General features: G+C 31.1%; 1 protein-coding gene across 1 annotated transcript in view; it reads right to left on the bottom strand.

Annotated features, from left to right (window-relative positions):
• LOC107450540 (epithelial sodium channel subunit alpha-like) overlaps positions 1–4,646 on the bottom strand; it is a 71,108-nt gene extending 66,462 nt beyond the window's left edge. The window contains exon 1 of the mRNA XM_071183194.2: positions 4,475–4,646. The gene's annotated coding sequence lies outside the window, so the exon portion shown is untranslated. The remainder of the gene's footprint in view (positions 1–4,474) is intronic.
• Between the last annotated feature and the right edge of the window lie 3,627 nt (positions 4,647–8,273).

Below are 8,273 nucleotides of genomic sequence, written 5' to 3'. Positions count from 1 at the left end.
AACTAAAGTGAATTAGTCCACTATTGGAAGCTTCGTTTTAAAATTTCGTACAAATTGTTTATGGCATGCCTTTTTAGGTCATAAAAAGAGACATTTTTCTCACTTTCAAACGACCTATTTATTTCAGTTAAAATGTTTTCAGAAAAATTTAATGTCGATTCTGAAGATTAACCAACGATTTTGATCTAATAGTCAAGAAAATTTTAGTCCCTTTTTCTCCATTTTGAAAAAATAATTATAATAAATAATGCATAACTTGTTTCATCATTATAAAAACCTTTTATTGGGTTAAATTTCAATAGAAACAACGTTTAAAAATAGTAAGTAGAATTTTTTTTTATTAAAACCTATGCACGTTTATGGTATACCTTCATCAGTAAGATAAATGACAGGGATGGTAGAACCAAGGTAATGTAATTCGACAGAGGTGCCGCAATTCTAAAGCAATAAATATACAGTTAAAAGTAACAATATTAAATTGACGGTAAGAGTTGGAAATTTAAAAAATTAATGATTTCCAAATATTTAAAAGGTATTATAGAGCGGCAAGATCATTAACAAGAGAGTTAATATATTTGATGGCGTGGAAGCATTCCAATAAATCTAGGTCAAGGCATGAAATACAGTTATCCCTGACATATATCCTACTGATGAAGGTGAACAAAAATGGCACCGAAACGCATAGAGGTTGTAATAAAAATTTTACTATTTGTGCTATTTAAACATTGTTCTTAATGAGGTTTAATTTTATGACAAAGGGATTACTTTTGTAATTTAGAAAATGTTTCTCTGGTATTGACATAATTTGTTAAATTGATTTTTTGAAAATACGCTTGATTGTGAGAGAAGTGATAGTAGTTAGTAAGATGTTTACGGTGTGTATGTGTTTTTTTTTTCCTTCCTTTTTTTATGAATGTCTTTTAATTTAAAAGAAATATAGTGAAATAGTGTTGAATATTAATAAAAATATGTGTGATTGATAATGCAAAAGAATGCGAAAGGTATCTATCTACACGTTTTAAGACTACAGTCGTGAATGTATGATTGCATTCAAAAACATAATCACAAAAAAATTCCAATTTGTTTCGTAGTGTGTTTAATAGTAATTCATTATTGTAATATAATGTCAACAATTCTCAACAGATTATATAAGAAATAGATTTTTTCAATTATAGGTAACATATTACTCTCAGATTGAATAAATGTTTTATTGCAATGTGTTTCAATTATGTTTCGAAAAGCTTGTTTTGTAATAATTCAACTATGTAAAATTATATAAACAATTCGTGCATTCAAATAATATGTTATTTGTTATTTATGTACAAATATAAATAATAAAAAAACTTTTTTAAAGATATATTGTGTTTTCTACGTTTCTTGTCTAGTGCATTTTCTTCAGATGTCCAGTCCAAGAAATAACATATTAAAATCCACTCAATTAAATCATAGCTTTCAACTTTTACAATTTTTGCTAACGACTTTTCACAATTGCAGTAAAAAAAAACGAAGTAAAAGTATTAAAATAATTTAGAAAATCTAACTTTCGATATCAAACATCCACGTCATTATTTTCAGGGCATTATTTTCAATTTAAAAGCGTTATTTAGGTAATTAAAAACTATGTAATTTAATCCGTAAAAAAATCTGATACCGCCTGTAGGTACTGCCAACTTTTCCTCATTTGATTTTGATTATATATTTAAAGTGGTATTAAAATTAAATATTTGGTAGATGACTCGTGATTTGTGAAAGCTTGAGTAAAATTGCTGCCACCACAAATTAATAAAAATATTTTCAACCATAAATAATAGTTGTGAATATCACTCAATGAAGATTTTAAATACTAACGAAATTTCATAAAACCCTGCTTTCAACTACTCGTTTATTCTTATTTTAATTACCACAAAGAAAAAATCTTTCTTGAATAGCTCAAAATAGCTTTAGATAGACTGTCTATCGCACAAGTAGGCGAATACTAGACACTGTTTTGCTTACAATCAAGACAGCAACTTAACTGGAAAAAGAAATATTTGCAACTAAAGTTTGTCTACTGTAAAAACTCCCCCTGCCACAAAGTCTGAGGCCATCTGATGCTATGGAAACAAGAATAGTGCATTTCAGTGAGGGTAGCTTCTCTTCACTCTAGGGCTAACACAATAGACCGGAGAAAAAGATTACCTTTCTATCGCCGATCCGAGCCAAAACTTGTCTTACACAATGACCCCACACCCCTACTTGAAATAGTTATACCTCGTTACCATAGTCACCGTCACGGGTTCAAACGAATGGCTAGTGGAGTTCTTATTTTAGACAAACTATACCAGGACTTATTTATTGTTATAAGCTATACATTTACATGTAAAATCTTTTATCATCGTAATTTTTTAAATAGTGAAGTGACAATTTAAATAATATTGCAATTACTCTTCTTAATTAACTATTCCAGGTTTCGTAGTGTTTCAAAATAAAAATCAGACAGCATTTTTCAAAAACAAATCAGAATATCTTTTGGTATAGTAACCACATACTAGATTATTTTAAAATGAAAATTTGATAAACTGTGCGATTTTGCTCATGCGTATATACAGTAAGAAATTTTGAAATCTGTATTTTCTTAACACAGATCGGAAATAGATTTCTCAATATCGAAATAAGTTTAAGTGAAAATTAATAATTATTGATATTTTAATGAAACAATATATTATTTCATATCCAGAGCCGGATTATACCTTTCGTAGGCCCTAGGCATAGCCGTTTTTGGGCCCTCCCCTCCTTCCCCCACTCCTCCCCTCTTTTCAAAATATATGCTAAAATTTTCTTGCATATTTTTTTTTTTTACATTTTTATTAATATGGATTTTAATTTACGAATTTGTTTATTGAACTTTATCTGCAATACCGATATACTGCCGATATTGCAGTTGATATCGATAATACCATTATGATTAGTTCGATCGATAACTATGTAAACACTTCACGTCAACAATACAACAACAAACCAGCAAAGAAAACAGTGAAATTGATAGTGAGATTAATTACAAGAAATATTTATACAGTAGAGAACCAATTATCTGGGATGCTCGGGACCATCGCTATCCCGGATGTCTGAATTTCCCAGTTTTCTGGATCGACCAAAAAGTGTCATTAATCGATGTTTTATCGAACCCGAATTACAAGGAAATTACACAAAAATTTGTCAGAATCTGAGATTAAACTAAAAGCGCAAAATTTGGTGAAAATTTACTCATCCGATTTAGAGAAAAACTTTGTAGATGAATTTTTACTATTTTCAAATTTATATGAACATAAATCTGCACAAGAAATGTTGAAGGCTCAAATTAAAGATAAACTTGTGAATACTTTTCCTAACGTTCACATTGCATTAAGAATATATTTGTCGATTCTTGGATCAAATGCAGAAGGAGAAAGATCTTTCTCCAGATTAAAATTGATAAAAAATTATTTGCGTTCAACAATGAATCAAGATCGTTTGGCATCGCTCGCACTTATGTCTATTGAATACGACATTTTGCGTAGTTTGGAATTCGACAGCATAATACAAGATTTCGTTGAATCCAAAAATCGCAAAAAAGTAATATATTAGATCATAAGATTCTGCAAAATAATTTATTACAGAAAAATTATATATTTTTATTTGTATCTTCATAATTTTGTGCAAAATACACTTGTTGTTTTCAAAGCTAAATTATTTTTGTCAACAAATTTTTTTCTCCCAAGTTTTTCGTAGGCCCCTGAATTTCGTAGGCCATAGGCACGTGCCTAGTGTGCCTATATGTTAATCCGGCCCTGTTCATATCTAAATCGCTTATAATCTACATGCTAAAGAATTAATGTCATCAAAAACAAATGATCAGAAAACGTGATGCCTCGTCTTCTGGAAACAAAAAAAAAACTTTGAACTTAATTCAACTAAACATTTACTTAAAGTAAATGGATATTTATAAGAACTGTCGATTTTGCAATAAATGAAATGAAAAGCAATCTTTTCACTGCAACTTGTTTGACAAGAAAAAAAGAATTCTAACCAAAAATGTTAATTAGTTTATCGTTAACAGCACTTTCCAATTAGCAATCGTATTAGGAAACTATTTCAGCAATAAAAATGCTAAGTTTCTTTTTCGTAACATGACCAAAAGTCTGAAACAGGATTAAAAACTTAAAACATTGAATTTTGAGTTTTTAACTAGCATTATTAATTTAAATAAAAAAAAGTCAATTGAAAATTCAAATCTTCCGATTCTTAAAATCTATACAATTCCTAAATCTATTATTTTGAAACTCGCACTAGTATTGTTAGAAATTAGGATGTTCTGAAAACAAACAAAAATTTGAGTCAGGAATAGAATATCAGGATATAGGAATTCAATATCAGGACAAAAAGCTAAAAAATCAGGACAAAAGAAAGCAAAATATTTTGTATCAGGAAAATCAAGAATATCAGGACCACTACTAACCCTACTATTCATCAGCGATGAGACATTCTTCGTCTATTACTTAATTACGGGCACAAAAAAAAAAAAAGTCTTGTATATGCATGTTATAGCAGTTAATAAGTCGTGGCAATTACGGATATTTCGCACCGCCCGAAAAATGGATTCACTGAGCAATACTATTGAATGCAGTTAAGTTAATCAAGGCTGTCCATTTTTCGATGATTCTCAGAAAATATAAATAACTGATTCTGATTGTAAAAATATCTCTTTTCTGCATTTGTTTTAAAAAAAATAAACTATTCGTGACTAATGCTACTTATTAGCAGTAAATACATATATATTTACTTGTGAAAGCTTAAAAAATGTAAAAATATTTAGCTATACATTATAAAAAGACTGCTACTTATCCGGAAAATATAAAATGCAGGTATTAACAACACGCAATTTTTACCTTTTTTCAGAAAAAAAGCAACTTTTATTGACGACTACTTCTTGCTCATAATTCCAATCAATGTGTCTGCTAGAGGAAATATTTGTCAGTCAAACATCAAAGATCAATAAACCAATACATAAAAAAAGAAGCCTGGTTATTGCAAAAGACAAAGCTGAAGCTTTTGCAGACACAATGGAAGAGCAATTTTCTGAAAATGATAATTTTATAAATGATTATTTTGAAGAACATGTTATTACAGACAATCTACACTTTTTCAGAAATGCTACCCCAATTCAAAAATTAATACATGTTGATTCAGATGAACTCAACAATATTATCAAAAAACTTAAACCTGAGAAAACACCGGGCGGAGATAAAATTACCAACAATCAGAGCTCTTCCTGACAATTAAATTAATCACTTTATAATAATAATGTCTTAAAAATTGCTATTTCCCAAAACAATGGAAAGAAGCTACCATTATACACTTTCCGAAACATTTTAAAGATCCAGTTATGCCCCATAATCGCAGGCCTATTAGCTTATTACCTACACTTGGAAACATAATTGTCCGCGTCATATATAACAGACTTAAATCTTAAATCCCATCTACACATGCTCCCCGATGAACAAATGTGGCTTCAAAAGGGGGCTCAACACAACGAAACAAATTACGCGAATTCTCGAGTTCATTGGGCAGGGGCTAAGAAGCAAACAAATTTCGGTTTTCCTAATGTTAGATGTTACTAAAGTCTATGACCGAGTCTGGCATGAGGGTCTCATAAATAAATTAATAATCTTAAATATTCCAACTGACTTAATTTTTCTCATAATCAACTACCTAAATAACAGATCCTTTAAAATTAAAATAAACGACATTCTCTCATCCAATAGAATAATGAGAGCCGGGGTAAAACAGGGCAGTATTCTCTGTCCAATATTATACGAGGGTTGTAAATTAAATATTGGCAACTTAACCTTAAAACTCACAGAAGGGCGGACATTCGCAAATGGGATATGGGAGCGGTGAGGTGGCGCTGTTGTCGATGTGTAGAGTGCAAAAAACAGTCGATCTGCTTAGAAGGGTAGTTGTTGTGTGGCGTTAAAGTGAGGAGTTTCGTTTCCATCGCTCTAAAGCATGTTTTCAAAAGGCTTGATGACGAAAAAAGACGAGATGCTTGAACCCATCGTGCTACTGTCCTATACGGTAAAGCATTTGCGCCACAGGCTTCCACTAATCCTCGATAGCATTCTGTTGTATTTTTGCCACCGACTGTCTCAATTTTAAGCCACGATCGCTGATCAGCGCCACCTCACCGCTCCCATATACCATTTGCGCATGCCCGCCCTTCTGTGAGTTTCAAGGTTAAGTTGCCAATATTTAATTTACAATTCTCGTATATAATTTATACCTATGATTTTCCAATCGATAGAGATAACTATAACAGCCTTACTGCTTATTTTGCAAATGATACCTGGGTTATACACAAATCTAGATCTGTTACAAATACCATTAATAAACTACAGACAAAAATACATGATTTTGAAACCTGGTATTCTAACTGAGAGGTCAAAATTAATGCCCTAAAATCAAACGTGCTCATTATTAAAAAACCTAGACGACTTACTATTAACAATACATTAACTTTCTTTGGAAATGATATTCCTATTGTTGATAAGGCCACTAATCTGGGCCTTACAATAAATAAAAGTCTTAACTGGAATAATCATGCTAAGAAAATAATAGCTAAAGCCACTGGAACATACCATAAATTAAAATATCTACAAGGCGTAACTCCAAAATTTCACTTAAAAACAAAAAATACATATACCAAACCCTTAAGTAAATTACTAAGAAAAATATGTAGAGTCCCATATTTTATTCGAAACAAAGATATATATAAAGATTTTAAATTAAAGACCCTCACCGAAACTTTAATGACACTTAACAGACAATTTTATAAAAAAGCACTCAGCCGCAAACTACAGCAAAATTTTTAAAGCAGAAATGCTAATTGAAGATTCCAAAATCAGACCCCTAGCCCACTTTTTCACTAGCGTTGCTATTTTGTCAGATAAATTCAATTCATTCTTCACTATTTTTAATATTTTATTAATACTTATAAATCAATTTGTAAATTTTAATTATAACACTGCAAGCGATTGTCTCAGCAGTCTTATCTCTAACTGTTCAAAACTCTGCTCTTTCCGAATGAAAGTTAAAAACAAGACATTTTTGCAACCAGTTTCTTATCTGTGCCGGATAAGTAACGCACCTGATTATACCTGTATCCACATATAACCCAAATGGGTCGCAGCCGTGTTTGTGACCAGTCATTAAAATTTTACTTAGTTTGTTTTCCTTCAGATATTTTCAATTTATTATAAAAGCTGCTTTTGACATTTAACCCAAACGGGATGCAGCCGTGTTTGTGACCAGTCATTAAAATTTTACTTAGTTTGTTTTCCTCCAGATATTTTCAATTTATTATAAAAGCTGCTTTTGACATTTAACCCAAATGGGTCGCAGCCGTGTTTGTGACCAGTCATTAAAATTTTACTTAGTTTGTTTTCCTCCAGATATTTTCAATTTATTATAAAAGCTGCTTTTGACATTTAACCCAAATGGGTCGCAGCCGTGTTTGTGACCAGTCATTAAAATTTCACTTAGTTTGTTTTCCTCCAGATATTTTCAATTTATTATAAAAGCTGCTTTTGACATTTAACCCAAGTGGGATGCAGCCGTGTTTGTGACCAGTCATTAAAATTTTACTTAGTTTGTTTTCCTCCAGATATTTTCAATTTATTATAAAAGCTGCTTTTGACATTTAACCCAAATGGGTCGCAGCCGTGTTTGTGACCAGTCATTAAAATTTCACTTAGTTTGTTTTCCTCCAGATATTTTCAATTTATTATAAAAGCTGCTTTTGACATTTAACTCAAATGGGTCGCAGCCGTGTTTGTGACCAGTCATTAAAATTTTACTTAGTTTGTTTTCCTCCAGATATTTTCAATTTATTATAAAAGCTGCTTTTGACATTTAACCCAAATGGGTCGCAGCCGTGTTTGTGACCAGTCATTAAAATTTCACTTAGTTTGTTTTCCTCCAGATATTTTCAATTTATTATAAAAGCTGCTTTTGACATTTAACCCAAGTGGGATGCAGCCGTGTTTGTGACCAGTCATTAAAATTTCACTTAGTTTGTTTTCCTCCAGATATTTTCAATTTATTATAAAAGCTGCTTTTGACATTTAACCCAAATGGGTCGCAGCCGTGTTTGTGACCAGTCATTAAAATTTCACTTAGTTTGTTTTCCTCCAGATATTTTCAATTTATTATAAAAGCTGCTTTTGACATTTAACCCAAGTGGGATGCAGCCGTGTTTG

The sequence above is a fragment of the Parasteatoda tepidariorum genome, chromosome 7, assembly GCF_982258835.1.
Source record: "Parasteatoda tepidariorum strain Cologne lab strain chromosome 7, Ptep-v5.0, whole genome shotgun sequence".
Classification (NCBI taxonomy): Eukaryota; Metazoa; Arthropoda; class Arachnida; order Araneae; family Theridiidae; genus Parasteatoda; species Parasteatoda tepidariorum.
This window is presented reverse-complemented; position numbering and strand designations above follow the sequence as displayed.